At 40.0% G+C, this 17,557-nt stretch overlaps 1 protein-coding gene across 1 annotated transcript in view; it reads right to left on the bottom strand.

The window, feature by feature from the left end:
* TTBK2 (tau tubulin kinase 2) overlaps positions 1 to 8,474 on the bottom strand; it is a 134,035-nt gene extending 125,561 nt beyond the window's left edge. The window contains exon 1 of the mRNA XM_045771667.2: positions 8,092 to 8,474. The gene's annotated coding sequence lies outside the window, so the exon portion shown is untranslated. The remainder of the gene's footprint in view (positions 1 to 8,091) is intronic.
* Between the last annotated feature and the right edge of the window lie 9,083 nt (positions 8,475 to 17,557).

The following is a 17,557-nucleotide window of genomic DNA, read 5'->3' on the forward strand; positions in this document are numbered from 1 at the left end:
AAAGGAAGTCCAGTTAGAACTATTATCTAGATACACTGAAGTAATAAAATTCTGTTTGGAAGGGAAGCTAGATAATTCATAAAATAAATAACAGTGTGGTTTTTACAAGTAGTGCCATATATAGTTTATGTTAAATTCTGCTCTAACAGAAAAATAAGAAAAATATTTTAAAGATTTATTTATTCGGGAGAGACAGAGAGACCGCACACACACACAGGACTGCCCATGAGCAGGGGGAGGGGCAGAGGGCAAAGGAGACAAGCCGACTGCTCGCTAAGTGGGGATCCCAATGCGGGGCTCGATCCCAGGACCCCAAGATCATGACCTGAGCCAAAATCAAGAGTCGGGTGCTTAAACAACTGGACCACCCAGGTGCCCCAGGAAAATTACTTCTACCTACAATTTTAATCCCAATGGAAAGAATGTTAGCATTAATCATCAGAAGAACTTATGACACGTCTAAAGGGTATAGAAGATATTTCTGAAGCTATATTTGGGCATAAAGATAATACACTGATTTCTAATGACAGCATAGCTGTGAAATATGACTCCTCTTTGTTTGAGATTTAAATATACTCACCAGACCACTGCAGTTCCTGGCCACAATAAAGTAATAGGGACCAGATTTACCCTCCCACCTTCAACAACTAGAAGAAAGGACAATGGATTTTAGACACTATAGAAACAGGCACTACAGAACAAGGATCCACGAGAAAAGGGAAATAAATAAGGCAAGCCTTACAACTGACCCCAGCTCACCACCTGGGAGGGAATTCCCAGGCCGCAGCACAGGAATGGGGAACCCAAACAGAGCTCAGCACTCTCACTGAGTTAAGGAGACAAAATTCAGAGTTCTGGGAAAGTCAAAACAGGACAAAACACTGGAGAGGAGAGATCAGCACAAAGAATGAGCTGTGGATATCTAAAAAGGACTGATTCCCCTTGACACTCTGGCTGAGTACTTGTAAGTGTATGTGTGTAAGGAAGTGAAGTGATCAAAGCTAAGTTCAAATCATGGAAGGGGGCAGGCAGAACAATCCCTGATGCTCAAATACGGCTGCAAATAGTTTGCATAACTCACCAGAGTGAAAAAGACCTTCAAAAACATCCAGGGCCTAGAATGAATCAAACTATTTTCAAGTAACTTAACTGTACCCCAAAATAAACCCCAAAAACATTTAAAGGAATAAAAAAAAAAATTCTAGCACATAACAATGACAAATCATAATGCCTAGCACTCAAATAAATTACGAGGGATGCAAATAAGGAGAAATATCAGTCAATAAAAACAGACCCAAGTCAAAGCATTCTTGAGAAAGAAAAACAAAGATGGAGGCATCACAATCCCAGACTTCAAGATCTACTACAAAGCTGTAATAATCAAAACAGTATGGTATTGGCACAAAAGCAGACAGATAGCTCAATGAAACTAAATAGAGAACCCAGAAATAAAACCACACATTTATGGTCAATTAAGCTACAACAAAATGAGCAAGATTGTACAATAGAGAAAAGACAGTCCCTTCAGTACACGGTGCTGGGAAAACTAGACAGCCACATGCAAAAGAATGAAACTGGACCACTTCCTTATACCATACACAAAAACAAACTCAAAATGGATTAAAGACCTAACTGTGAAACCTGAAGCCATAAAATTCCTTTTAAAAAAAAAAAAAGATTTTATTTATTTATTTGACAGAGAAAGAGACAACCAGCAAGAGAGGGAACACAAGCAGGGGGAGTGGGAGAGGAAGAAGCAGGCTCCCAGCAGAGGAGCCTGATGTGGGGCTCGATCCCAGAACGCCAGGATCACGCACTGAGCCGAAAGCAGACGCTTAATGACTGAGCCACCCAGGCGCCCCTGAAGCCATAAAATTCCTAGAAGAAAACATAGGCAGTAATCTCTCTGACACTGGCCTTAGCAACATTTTTCTAGATAGGTCTCTGCAGGAAGGGAGCAGGAAATTAAAAATAAACTATTGAGACCACACCAAAACAAAAAGCTTTTGCACAGTGTAGGAAACCATCAACAAAATGAAAAGGCAACCAGCTGAATGGGAGAAGATATGTGCAAATGATATATATGATAAGGAGTTAATATCCAAAATATATAAAGAACTTAGACAACTCAATGGCAAAAAAAACCCAAATAATCCAATTTAAAAATGGGCAGAGGTCCTAAATAGACATTTTTCCAGAGAAGACATACAGATGGCCAACAGACACATGAAAAGATGTTCGACATCTCTAATTATTAAGGAAATACAAATTAAAACCACAATGAGGTATCACCTTATACCTGTCAGAATGGCTAGCATCAAAAAGATAAGAAATAACAAGTGTGAGCAAGGATGTAGAGAAAAAGGAATCCCTTACACTACTGGTGTAATGCAAATGGGTACAACTACTGTGGAAAACAGTATGAACATTCCTCAAAAAACTAAAACTAGAAATACCATATGATCCAGTAATTCCACTACTAGGTATTTACCCAAAGAAAATGAAAACATTAATTCAAAAAGATATGTGCATCCCTGTGTTTACTGAAGCATTACTTACAATAGCCAAGATATGGAAGCAAACTAAGTGTCCATCAAGAGAAGAATGAATAAAGAACTTATATGTGTGGAATAATATGGAATGCGGAATATTACTCAGCCATAAAAGAATGAGATCTTGCCATCTGTGACAACATGGATGGACCTAGAGAGTATTATGCTAAGTGAAATAAGTCAGACAGAGAATGACTAATACCATATGATTTCACTTATATGTGGAATCTAAAAAAACCCAAAAAACAAAAACAAATAACAACAAAAAATCAGACCCACAAAAACAAAGAACAAACTGCTGGCTGCCACAGGGAAGGGCAGTGGTGGGATGGGCAAAATGGATGAAGGGGAGTGAGTGGTATAGGCTTCTAGTAATGGAATTAATAAGTCACAGACATGAAAGGTTAAGCATAGGAAATACAGTCAATGATACTGTAACAGCACTGTATGGTAACAGACGGGAGCTACACTTGTGGTGAGCATAGCATAACTCCAGACTTGTCTTAGCACTATGTTGTACACACCTAAAACTCATGTAAAACTGTGTATCAATTATACTTTAAGAAAAAGAAAGGAAAGAGGGAGAGATGGGGGAGGGAGGGAGGGAAGGAAGGAAGAAAAAGAGGAAGGAAGGAAGGAAGGAAGGAAGGAAGGAAGGAAGGAAAGAAAGAAAGAAAAAAGAAAGAAAAGAAAAGTAAAAACAGACCCAGAAAAGATACAGATGATAGAACTGGTAGACAAGGAATTCTAATTTGAGACAAAAAAACAAAAAACAAAAAAACCCAACACTGTATAGGACTAACACCAGATTAGCTACCCTAGAGGAAGGGATCAGTGAACTTCAAGATGGGGGGGGGAAACTCTACCCCAAATTAAACATACAGAGAAAAAGAAACCAAACCAACAGAGCACCAGTTAGCTATGTGCTAACATCAAAAAGCCTAACATACATGTAACTGGAGTCGCAGAAGGAAAGAACAGATTGTTTACACTTTTACTTTGTTGTCAGTTACTGTAACCATACTGTATTATATAAAGTTTCTCTCCACTTTTTGTAGATAGTTTAATTTCTAGATACACTTATTGGGCCCAGAAAGATTCTATGCTTGGGGGGGAAGAAAAATCTAAAGAGAAAATGTCTTAAATTTTTTCAAATTTGATGAAAACTATAAACATACCAAACATCCTCTATTATTATAGTGAAAGATCAGATGCTTTCAAAGTAATCATGATCTATTATGTAAATAGTATATAGAACACATAATTTGTATTCCAAAAATAGATTAAAATATAGTTAGATGCAGAGTGGCTACCTCATTTATCTCAAAAGTCAAAATAATATACTTTTCACATGATAAAAAATAACCTCAATTATGTTTTTAAACAAGCTGAGATACAGACACAAATTTTCAGAGACTACATTAACAGGTAAGTTTTTCAAGACATCTAATAATATTAATGTAAACAACAGAAATAAGAGTCAAGAACAGGATAAACCCCACGGGATTTTGTTTTTGTTTTACCCCACAGGTTTTAGCAAGAGCATCTCTAAAGGGTTATTAAAAAGTGATGAAGATTTGTGAATAACCTTATTTGCTGATAGCAAAAGGAAAGGAACAGTCACCATACTTCAAATGTTCCTTCTAAACTTTTCAGGAGGTAAATTACACCTCCAATAGCATGGAATCTCTCTGGTTTCAATAAATAAATCCAAGAAAGTAAATTTTCTATTTAAGTAAAGAGAAACTTTAGAAGTCAGTATGGTTACAATTACTGACAACAGGATAAAAGTGTAAACAATCTAGTTTTCTTCTCCCTGACTACAACACTAACAACTAAAGAAAGTACAGTGTAACTTACATGTCCAGATTGTAATGAAAACACTAAGCAAGACCATTCCTTGGGTAAAATCCGTAACCATATCAACCAAACAAAGCATTATATCTATGATCTTTCCACTAAGACAAAGGAAAAAACATCAATACAGAAAACTTCCCTGTAATGATCTCCATTGTAATTATATTTTAAGTATATTAATTTCCCTTTATAAAAATAGCAAACCTGAGATGAAAAGAGAGTAAGTAATCTAAGGCCTATGATATGTTACAGTAGAAATGAGAATACATTCAAATCTCATCTTGATGCGTAATTAACAGTTTATATTCATTTGTTTTGTAAGCATTTATTAATTTAAGAGGTTAATGGCTCTACTAACCTTATTTTCTACTACAAAATTAGGTGCCAGCATATGACAAGGTTTTTTTTTCTGATTTACAAATGCAGTATATACTTTTAAACTTACAAAGATATTCAAATTATATCCTAATTACTTGTACATTTAATAATTGACCTATACACTGCTAGATTCTAGCTAAGAGATAACTCTCTACTTACCTGAAAGACCTCTTTTATAACCATACATACCCTCCTACTAGTAATGCCTAGTCCTAATTTCTGAGGTTCAAGCAGAGAATGTGAAACATAACACCGGAATTCTGTCAACACTCAAGCAATTGAAGCCTGGGAGAACCCAAAGTAGAAACTCAATTGGAGGGAGAGGTGGACTCTGTAGAACCAAATTTTTCAAAGTGTTCTGGAGTTCTGAAAGGGTTTGTCTGAAGCTGTTTCAAAGGTTGTGTGACCATTTAATTCTTATTAAAATTTTTATTAAAATTTTAATTTAAAAATAAAATTATTATTATTTATTATTTTTAATTATTTAACTGCTTACAATACAATATATCTACTAACCTCTGAATCTGGTAGAGTATGTAGAATAAACTGTGGTGACAAAACAGAAGACTACTTCCCTGAACCCACTTCTGAGACTGTTAGGTCTGTCTGTTAACATGTTCATGCATTTTTCCTTCATGATGCTTGCAACACCTGTAATTCCTTACTCTACAACAGACTGCTCCCACTATATTGTAAGCTCCAAAAGTGACGTCATTTTTGTCCTTTTCACTGCCAAATCTCTAACCCCTAGCATAGTAACACGGTAGATGCTTAACAAATATTTAATGAACGAATGGATAAAGCTATTACAATGGTTCTAAGGAGAGATAATGAGGTTCAGAGCTGTAATCGTTTTAAGGAGACATGATGAGGTGCAGAGAGGGGCAGAGGGAGAAAGAGAATCGTAAGCACGCTCCATGCTTAGTGTGGTGCCTGGCGCAGGGCTGGATCTCACCACCCTGAGATCATGACCCGAGCTTAAATCATGAGTGGGAAGCTTAACTGACTGAGCCACCCAGGTTCCCCTAAAGAATTTTTCTACAGGAGTTTTTTGTTTTTTTTTTTAAGTGGGGAAGGAAGTAAGCTACATTCTCCATTAATTCTCAAAGGCTGTTTCATTTTGCAAATCAGTTCAGCCCACGCTAGTTCAATAATGGTCATTAAACATTTTCCCTTAGGTATTGCTTTTTTGCTTTTTTTCTTTTTTTTAAGGCAACAAACATTCATTAACTCACAGAGTTTCTGAGGATCAGGAATCTAAGAGTGTCTTAGTTGGGTGATTCCAGGTCAAAGTCTCTCATGAGTAGCAGTCAAGTTGTCATCTCTATATATTACTTTTTAAAGTTATAAAACAAAGAATTGACTGCCCCTGCCGAAGTTAAATTCCATGATCATAGTGAACTCAGCTCCGTAACATTCGTTTACATTGAAAAACCAAAAATCTATCACTAATTCTCACATTTCCGTGCATTTTTATGTAAAATACCTTCAAAATTGTCTAAATTACACAAACTTCACTTCCAACACTACATTTAAAGATATTTGAAGCTTTATATAATTGAGTTCAATTTGCTAAAATAAATGAGCCTAATCTCATGAAGATTTCCTGAGGCATTAAAATAATCAGTATTTTTTAAAGTCAAAAAAGACACAAAATCTGAAGTCATATACAATACAATAGAGAATTCACTAAATTATGTATTAACCATAGGACAAGATAATGAGTGAGATACATTATTCTTAGTCCCCCACTGAAGATCAAATTTGTTTCAATTTGATATTAGAAATTAAGTTAAAGAAGCTAGGGACTTCAATTTCCTTTATGTGCCTAACACTGAAAGAGGAAAAAACATTTCCTAACATTCTATCATTAAGGAAAAGTGCTAGAAAAACTTCCCTTCATAATCATGCTTCAAACATCCCTTTCAGTGCCTTGATAAAAATGTATCATACAGGAAAACATAAGCTTCTAAATTAAAGACTCCTTTTGGTATCTTTTCAATTTGAATAGATTACAATATGCCATGGAAGTCTTTATTATTTGAAAAATTTCAAGAGTTAATATTAATTCTTCAAGATTACTCATATTACTAATATTTGTCATCATTACCACTTCTTTATAAGAAATACATAGCTTCCAATTCCCTCAATACTTTAAAATCAATGTCCTATCTCCCTTTTCCCCGAAATAGAACGTTCCTCTATTCTATTTAGCAAAAAGAAAACAGCAAACACATCTTTGTGGTCTATTCTGGCAAATCTGTGTTTAGAAACCAATGCAACTGTTATTAATGGCTCAGAAGCAAACACTGTAACAAAACACACTGAGTAGATCCTGCCTGTGTGTGTGTGTGTGTGTGTGTGTGTGTGTGTGTGTACATGCGGCCATTCATAATAATGTGATCCTCATACACGCACACAAAATCTCAATTTCTATTGAATACCAGAACATCTTTACATAATACACAGGTTATAAGAAAACTGCCCTCTTTAAGATTCAAAGAAAGAACAATTTCTAAAGCTAAGGATGAGAAGAGTTAATACCGGGATTGCTGCCACCTATCAACTTTAATTCAAAGCAAAGTACAACTCAATGTCATTTTTACCTCTAATGCTGCCACGCTGAAACAAAATTAACTTCACTGCGCGATAAAGTATCCTGGCATCCCAGTGGATTGTTTACTTCCCTGATTTGACATTACATATGTGTGGAGTCTTTTGTCCCTCCTACAGCATCCCAGAGTGTCAACATCACCTTAGTCAAGGCAAATGACGGGCAAATCCCTCAGGTCATTACTTCGCACCTTAAGTACCAAAAAGTCATGGCCTTCATCGTCATTACTACACAGCGAACACTATATAGTCCCATGCCTCCTTCTATTATATTTGGGGAGGCGGGGTGCGAAAGAAGCTCTCGGTGTATCTTAAGAATCCTGTGTGTTCAGTCCTGGTACCAGAAGCAGCATGAACACAAGTAATATGTGGGTCACCCACAGAGAGAGAAACAGACGAAGCTTCGTGACCCTCCAAGTTCAGTGAAGACACCAAAAGCTTCTCGGGAAACGGGGCACAAGCCTTCGGGGAAAGGGGGCAGAAGCAGAAGGTCTCCGAGGTGGAGTGACTAGATCTGGCAGAAGCCCAGGGCGTGGGCAGCCACCGAGGAGTCTCTGTCGTACCCTTCCCCTCCGCACCAGGGTCGGTCGCTCCGCGAGGGGTGCGGCCCGAGGAGGGGGTCAGGACTGGGGGAGGGCGGGGCCCAGGGCACCCGCGCGGCGCCCTGGGGGTTCGGGGGGGTGTGTCCTACCTGGGCCGTGGCGGACGCAGGGATTTCGGGCGGAGGGCTCGGATCCAGCTCAGGGCCAGGACCTGCAGGGATCAACCCTCAGCAGGCGGGACCGCCGCCGCCTGCCCATCCCCCGCCGCCGACTGCGGCGGGACCCGAGCGCGGCTTCGAGGGCCGGCCGGCTTGGTAGTCCCCTCGGGTACCGTCCGCGTTTACTGGCGGCGGCGGCGGCTGCTGTTAATGCTGCTGCTGGCCGCCCCCAGCCGCTGCTCTTGTGCCAGCCCCTGCTCCTCCTCCTGCCGCCGCCGCCGCCGCCTTGTCCCCACCGCTCCCATCGCCGCTGCGGCGACTACTGCAGCGCCCGCTGACCCGACCCGACGTTATTCTCCCCCTTCGCAACCCGACACAGCCTAGCCCACCTGCCCTGCCAGTACGCACGCCCACCTCTCCGCCACAGGTGCTGATTGGAGAGCGCCTCCCGGGTCCGCCACGTCGGTTGGCTGGTCCCATTGCCTATCAGGAAGTGGGCGGAGAGTCAAGGCAGGGAGCGTCTCCGCCCCCCACCGGAGAATTGCCGCTATCTTCAGGTTTGCCTGAGAGGGCGAGTTACCGGGAAAGGAGCATCACAATGGTAGTGCGCATGTACGCAGGAATTCTGGGCCTTGTAGTTCCAGCGACAGCCGCAACTGCTCGCCGGTCCGGAGTCGAGAAGTAGAGCTTCTGAGACTAGTGGTTGGCGCACGCTGGTGTCCTCCTAGCTCAATAGTTAACTTGCTTATAGGGGCATGATTGTGACCCCAGGTTTGGGCTTTTTGGTAGAAAAATCGGAAATGCGCTGTCACATTACGAATTTACACACTGAGACAGTCACGAAGAAGGGCCCCAAATCGTGAGGCCCTACCATGCCACCTCCTCAGAACCGGAGCTGCCAGAATCTGACAAATTGGCGCCGTCCCCAGAACGGCCTAACATGAAGCTAACCGCCGGCGGGCACTGGAGAGAGGCCTAAGGGTATAAGGAGGAAAGGAGAGGGAGACCTCCAGAAAAGAACACCAGCTTGGAGCCCGAAGTATCCTTACGGTTTTTGCAACCCATGAAGAATGAGATTTCCTTCCCTTTTTCAAACACCACCAGCAAAGGGTGCAATGAGCATCCCCTGCAAGCACCAGTATGGGAATCTAAGCAAGAGAATGCGGGAGTCCCTCAAAGACTTTCAAAGAAAAGCGAGAACAGAGCAATGGGGTTGTGTGGGATAAATGTGTATTAGGTGTTGATTGTGTCAAGCTCCTTGGTGAAGAGGAAACCTTAAGATGAAACCCCTCCCAACTTCACCCACCAGTTTACAGAAGAAAAATCTCAAAGAGGTTTAACAACTTTCCAAGGCAGAACCAAAACTCAGATCTCTTAAACCTACGCCCGTGTCCAATGCTTTTTTTTTACTTAATAATTAAAATGACTCCCAGGAGTGGGGCCAGGGACTGAAAATATGCAATGACTTGTGAGCTTCATTTTTCTTTAAATCTTTTTCTTCACTCAAGTGACATTTGGATTAAAGCTGATTAATTAGGAGTGTGGAAAGGTTAAACATAAATCCTATATTCAATCTCAGAACTGTTAGAGAATCTGTTTCTTCTTGCTCAGGAAATGGCACAGCCTCTCGACATTCTTTAAAAAAACAGCAGATACCTCGACTGTCTGTCATGTCTAGATCCTTGGATAAAAAACAGGACAAAGTGTACATTAAAGGCAATTGTTGATGGCGCTCATCTTGCTCTGTTCAAACTTAAAGAAGATGCCAAATTGTTTCCTTTCCACTGATTAAAACCACAAGTTGTTTTTCCCATCACTTTGTCTCACAGAATATAGTGCACTTCACAATATTGGCTGGGCAAGTAATCTGAATTGGAAGGGATTAGGGTTTCTGCAAATGCTTTTCTTTAAAATTAAAGAAGTTTATAGGGGGAAAAATCCAGATTCATTGAAATTATGCCTAGCAATATTTCAAATAACCATTCTCTGTTCAAAAAGAATATTTTTCACTCAGCAAATACAGTGTTCTCTTCAAGCTACCCAGATATAATCTCTGCTATCATGGATAAGGTTTTTGTTTGGGGGTTTTCTTTAAGAGGAGGGGGAGAGAGAGAGAGAGCACGTGCCAGCTGGGAGTTGGGGGGCTCGGGAGGGGTTGAGGGAGAGGGAGAGAGAGAGAGAGAATCTTAAGCAGGCTCCAGTCTCAGCATGGGAGAGGCCTGGGGACAGGGGGGCTCTGTCTCACTATCCTGAGATCATGACCTGAGCAGAAATCAAGAGCCAGTCGCTTAACCAACTGAACAACCCAGGCACCCCGGTAAGGATTTTAATTAATGTATTCACAGAATTACTATTTTATTTATTTTAAATGAATCAGTAGATACAGCTGGATTCTCCAAATATGGACAGATGATTATTCTTCTGATTGTTATTTTATAACCAACTCCCTTTGCAAATCCACGAAGGGTAAGATAAATAGAAGAGTGTGTGAGAAAGCAATCCGGTAGCTGTATATCAAGAATGAATTTTTATTTTAATGCAGTGCAGAGGGAAGTGTTCTATGATGAGGATTTCGAGAATAGGGCAACAGTGTACCTCAGAGTAGGAAATGTTAAGATTGAATATATAGTGAAAGTTAATGCCACAGGAGTGGGAATCCTGGGATACTGAACTGCTCAAGGAAAACAGCTTTCCAGGTCTCCCTTTCTCTCTGATCTTTTCCATTTAAGAAGTATTGGGCTGTCCCAAGAGGTATTTGTTCAGTTAGGATAAATGGCAAGGTAATGTATTATTCAAGAGCTGGTACTGGATTTCAGGAATCCCTTTTGAGATCTATCTATCTATCTATCTATCTATCTATCTATCTATCTATCGTGAGGGGTTTTTTAAATAAATAAATGTGGTAGCCAGCTTCTAAGATGGCCCACAATGATCCCTACCTTCTGGTGTCTTCACCATTGTGTAGTCCCTGAATTGAGCTGACCTGTGTAACTAATAGGCTTCTTCAGAAGTTATGGTGTGTAAATTCCAAGACTAGGTCATGAAAGACTTTGCCGTTTCCGCTTTATGCTCTCTTGGGTCACTTACTTATAGGGAAGCCATTTGCCATAATAGGAAGGTGCTTAAGCAGGCAGCTCTTAGGAGTGGCCACCTGGCAAGGAACTGAGGCATTACATCAATAATCAGCACCAGATTGCCAACCATATTAATGAACCATTCTTGAAAATAGATCCTCCACCCCCAGCCGAGCTTTCAGATGACTACAGGCCCAGCTGGCATCTAGACAGCTGCCTTGGGAGCTACCGTAATCCAGAACTATCCAGCTAAGCCATTCCCAAAATCCAGACCCACAGAAACTATGTGATACGATAAATGTTTACTGTTACTTTAAGCACTCAGTTTTGGGGGACAATTGGTCATGCAGCAATTGATAACTAATACAGTAAGATTTATGAAAATAGAATGAGAATTGATTTAAGTCTAGGGATATGTGCCCTGGATAACTGAGTCTGAAAGAATGACACTCTCATCCTAGGATCAGTCTCAGAGCATATTCGAGGATAATGAGCAAATTTCAGATTTATACTGATTCCCCACCCAGAACATAATTCTCCTTTCAACACAGCTTCTTTTCTCCCAGCACAGAATAAAGGACGTATTTGAGAACATTTTTCTTTCTCCTTTTCTCCATTTGTGGCCTCCACTACCCATCTTTAGACACCCATTGATTTACCGCTTTCTAACTTTCGCGTAATCCAAACAGGAAACGATTTAGATGGGTTACTGACATCATTATCAAAAGGATGACAGGGGACAGGACGCCTGGCTCGGTTAGTTAAGCGTCTGCCTTCGGCCCAGGTCATGATGGAGTCCTGACTCTCTGCTCAGCGGGGAGCCTGCTTCTCCCTCCGCCTGCTTCTGCTCCTGTGTGCTCTCCCTCTCTCTGACAAATAAATAAGATCTTTAATTTACAAAAAAAAAAAAAAAAAAAAAAAAAGGACAACAGGGGTGACTGCGTGGCTCGGTTGAATAACGGACTCCTGGTTTCGGTTAGGGTCATGATCTCAGGGTTGTGATCTCAGTGTCCTAAGATTGAATCCCACTTCCCATGTCCTATCCGGCTCTGAACTCAGTGGGAAGTCTGCTTATCCCTCTCCCTTCCTATCCCTCTAACTCCCCCCCACTCAAATAAATAAATAAAATCTTAAAAAAAAAAAAAAAGGACAACACACAAAACACCACAGTATAAACCAGTGTGCAAGTCAAGGAAAAGAGACCTCTCTTCCCTTTTGCTTTCCATCTCTCTCTTCAAAAACAAATCTCCTGTGGTACACCTGATACCAGTATAATGTTATGTCAGTTATTCAACAACAACAACAACAACAAATCTCAGAATTGTATACTTTAAATGGGTGGGTTGTATGGTATGAGAATTATATCTCAAATCTGTTTTTAAAAACTCTGCACAGTCCTTTGAAACATGAACAATAGTGGACTGGTGCTCCAATGTTTCCACAAACTAGGAAACAGCCCTGTTTTTTAAATTTCTCATCAATGTTATGAGTTTCTATTTGAATCTTGCTTAATCCACTAAACAAAAAATTTTAAGGCCTATTAATGCCAACTGCTCTGCTAGGTACTGGGGAAATGAATATGAATAAACTCAGTCCCTGTTTCACAGTGGCTGGGCAAACATGTAAATCCTATCACAATGCACTGCAATACCTGCTGTGAAAGAGGTATGTTCTGTCGCACGTGTAGACGCCCTGGGGCAGGAGTCCATCAGCTAGCGCCTACAGGCCAGTCAAGTCCTGGGGGTCCTCTGAGAGCTTGGCCTCTTGAAGTCAGTGTCAGCTGCATTCTCGTTGTGACAGAGACACATTCACACCAAATGAATTAACTACCTTAAGTATTTGTGCTTTTGAAAACTTCAACCTTTATTTTGTTGTGAAAGGCTTTATAATTTTTAAAATTTCAAAAAGAAATAAGAGAAATCTGGGAGTAGGGGGATAAGGCAAGGTAATCTCAATTTTGAGTATATGAACATATCTTTTTTTAAAAAAGATTTATATATTAGAAAGAGAGAGCAAGCAGGGGAAGGGACAGAAAGAATATCAAAGCAGACTCCCGCTGAGCACGGAGCCCGATGCGTGGGCTGGATCCCACGACCCATGAGATCAGGACCTGAGCAGACACTAAGAGTCCAAGACCCAAACGACTGAGCCACCTAGGTGCCCCTGAATCTATTATCTTTCAACATATTGAATACCAGTTTGCGTTTGACGGTGATTAAAATAGAGCATAATATCAGGGAAGATTAACACTAATTAGAACTAGTAAAATTAGAAAAGAAACTAAATGTTTGCATTTACAAAATACTATGATATTTCTTGATCTACTTTCTGTTTACGCCTAACTTTTATGAAATATGAAATACTATACCACTGAATGTTAACAGTTAACATTTTCCAAGTTTTACTCCTTCAGAGCAGTTAATTCTATACATATTTGCTCCGCCTTCTGGGTTTCTTCTTTGTTGCAAGACCATTTATTAGCATAACATGGTTGTATACTTATAATTTTCAGATGTGAAAGTGCTGAAGTAATGTTGTGATTCCTGATGTGTGCCTGTGACAGTCTGGAAAAAGTTCAGTGACTTTCAGTCTGGTCCAGCAATAAGTTTCTGGAAACACTGGACAACTTTCAGTGATTTTCAGTCTCTGCTTCCTGAAGACTGACTGGCTGGGGATGCTCATAGCGCCCCCTAGTGATCATAGTATGCCACTGCCAGTGAAATATTGAAATAAAGCCCAATGGTCTTTTTTTTTTTTTTTTTTTAGGATTTTATTTATTTATTTTGAGAGAGAGAGAGCACGAGCAGAGGGAGAGGGAGAAGCAGACTCCCCGCTGAGCAGCGACTCTGATGCGGGACTCCATCCCTGGACCCTGGGATCATGACGTGAGCCAAAGGTAGAGACACAACCGACTGAGCCACCCAGGCGCCCAGAGTGGTCTCTTCTCCTATCTTACTGACCAAAGCAGACTATCCAGCGGCTGGGATTATTATAATTTTTGGAAACCTGATGATGATGACGACAAAGATGATCTTAAAAAATATTTTTCTGGTGGTGATATTTGGGCATTGTATGTACTGCAAAATAAAATATATTTGCAGATGCCAAATAAAATTTCCAAAAATTTATTTGGTATCTACAAAAAAGATACTACTGTATGATATCCTATGGAGGATAAAAAAATATTAGATGTGGTTCCTATATAGACCACTTTGAATTAGTTTTTGTACATATATCTTATTTCTTTCTATAAGTATAGAAGAATCATTTCTTATACTGCATATTTTCCATACTTTCTTTACTCTGTACTTATTAAATATGCTCAGTATTTTTATTTTTTAATTTTTTTAAAGATTCATTTACTTATTTCCGAGAGAGAGAGTGTGTGGGGGCCGGGAGAGAGGGAGAGAAAGAGAGAGAGTATCCTCAATTAGACTCCCCACTGACTGAGCCATGAGCCCTTCTCGGGGGTCGATCCCAGAACCCTGAGATCATGACCTGAGCTGAAATTAACAGTTGGACACTTAGGGACTCCTGGGTGGCTCAGTTCATTAAGCAGCTGCCTTCGGCTCAGGTCATGATCCCCACACTCAGTATTTTTAAATGAATGAATGCAATATGAAAAGTTAAATATAATACAAAATACTAACAGTACAAAAATACAAGTGCCCTCATACTTTGTATTAACTTCAAACAAGTGCTATCAACACCTCTCAGTTTGCCTTTTTCTGTATCTTTTGTATTAAGATGATTACACATTGCTCTTTGATTTTCTTTCATTCTTACCCAGAAACATAACAAAGGGTAATTTTTAAAAAACAAGTGACAAAGAAAAAAAATCCCCCAGTTCAGAGGCCACAGAAGAGAGAGAAAAGAGAAAAATCCTACTAAATTTACTTTAGAAGTAGTAAAAACAGTGTAGAGCCAGAAACTGGACTTTGTAGGTTCCTGGGCCAGCCTGTCTTTATACACAGCGTTCGAATAGTGTCCCTGCCTATTCTCAGCACTGCACCCCATCATTGTGTGTCTGTAAGCTTGCTCTGCTTAATTCAGGGTTGCAAGGAAGTGGGGGGTGTCTAGATTCCGTTGAAGATGAGCTCTAGCTTATCCTCATGCAGAAAGATGCCATCCTTATACCTCTTTCTTTTTTTTTTTTTAAGTAAGTTGAAGCTTCATTTTACTTACACAGATTTTTAAGAAATCCTTTGCTGAAAAAATAAAAAAGTAAAACCTTTAATTCTAGTTGATTGGAATAGAGAGTTTGGAACTAGACTCAAGTACATTTAGTATATGATAAAAGTAGTGTCTCAAAGAGGCGAGACAAGGATAGAGCTTTATTGAAATTGTGTTCAGACAACCAAACAGCCACTTGAAAAATACAATAATAAAATTGGACCACAGTCAGAAATAAAGTCCAAATGGATTAGAGATCTAAATGTCAACAATGAAACTATACAATGGGTAGATTCCTTGTAGCCTGAGTGTGAGAAGCAGCTTTTAAACTATGACTCAAAATCCAAATGTAATGGGAAAAAAAAAGAAAAACTACTACAAAAAAATTTTTATGTCTTTTCATGGCATGAAACACCTTAAAGAAAGTCAAAGTGACTAAGATCAAATATTTAGAATGTATATCACAGGTAAGAGCTAATATCTTGAACATATAAATATTCTCAAAAATCCAGGTTATGGGGGCGCCTCGTGGCTCAGTCGTTAAGCGTCTGCCTTCAGCTCAGGGCGTGATCCCAGGGTCTTGGGATCGAGCCCCACATCGGGCTCTGTGCTCCGCTGGGATCCTGCTTCTTCCTCTCCCACTCCCCCTGCTCTGTTCCCTCTCTCGCTGGCTGTCTCTCTCTCTCTGTCAAATAAATAAATAAAATCTTTTAAAAAAATCCAGGTTATGGAGGAGAACAAAAAAACAATAGAAAAATGGGCCAAACAGCATACTCACCACATGGCTAAAATTTAAGAAAGATTAACAGCATCAAATGTTTGAGGATGTGGAGCAACCCGAACTCCCATACATTGTGGGCTGAAATGTAAAATGGCACATCCACATTGGAAAAAAATATCTGGAGCTACCTTTAAAATTGCAATTACATTTACCCTATTTTTAGCAATCCAACTTCTGGATAGCTACCCAAGAGAAATGAAAATATGTGTTTGCAAAAAGACCAATTCAAGAATGTTCAGAGCGAGGGGCGCCTGGGTGGCACAGCGGTTAAGCGTCTGCCTTTGGCTCAGGGCGTGATCTTGGCGATCTGGGATCGAGCCCCACATCAGGCTCCTCCGCTATGAGCCTGCTTCTTCCTCTCCCACTCCCCCTGCTTGTGTTCCCTCTCTCGCTGGCTGTCTCTATCTCTGTCGAATAAATAAATAAAATCTTAAAAAAAAAAAAAAAAAGAATGTTCAGAGCGGCTTGATTTAGAAGAGCCCGAAGTCGGAAAAAGCCCAGGTGTCCGCGGGTAAGAGAACGGATAACTAGCTGTGTTGTATTCATAAAGGAAATACTGATCAGCAGTAAGTAGGAACTGACACACGCAACAACGGGGACCAATCTCAACAGCAACAGGCTGAAGGAAAGAAACCTTACACCAAAAAGTTCACACGATTCTCTTTATATGAAAACGTCTCACAGAAAAGAGTTCACATTCTCCCAGTTACATAGAATTGTATAACAAGACACACTAATCGATGGTCAAAAAATATTACAACGGTGGTTGCGATCTCTGAGGAAATGGGGGAAGGGACTGTCTGGCGAGGGGATGAAGGGTGGTGATGATGTTCTATGTCTTGACAGGGCTTCCAGTTACACAGGTGCATTTTGTCAAAACTCAGTGAATGTACACTTAAGATGTGTACATTGCATTTGAACTTTATATCCAAAGGAAAAACCTGTAAACAGATATCGAAATCTAGCTAATTATACGTGTGCTGAAGTATATAGGGGGATACGTATTGCTATCTGCAATTTACTTTGAAATGCATCTAAGAAATAAGTTGGATCAATGGAAGAAGAGAGGGGTGGATAGATGGGTAGATATATGATAAAGGATAGTAAATTATTTCTGGTGGAATCTAGGTAGTAAATTGTTATTGGTACAGACTAGGTATATAGATGATCACTGTAAAGTTCTTTCAACTTCGAGGTATGTTTGAAAATATTCACAATAGAATATTTGAAAAAAATATTTCACAAACATGTTAGTGAGCCCTTTTGGAAATGGGAGCTCTGGAAGATGTCTACATAGGATCCAGTAGGGGTGTGAATTTAGGGATTGTTCAATTCTACCCAGGGCTGAGGGGAATGTACGAATTTTCTAGGCTGATACAACAAATTACGAGACACACAGTGGCTTAACACAACACAAATTTATTATTTT

Source organism: Ursus americanus, chromosome 36 (assembly GCF_024610735.1).
Source record: "Ursus americanus isolate L20-20 chromosome 36, mUrsAme1.1.p, whole genome shotgun sequence".
Taxonomy (NCBI): Eukaryota; Metazoa; Chordata; class Mammalia; order Carnivora; family Ursidae; genus Ursus; species Ursus americanus.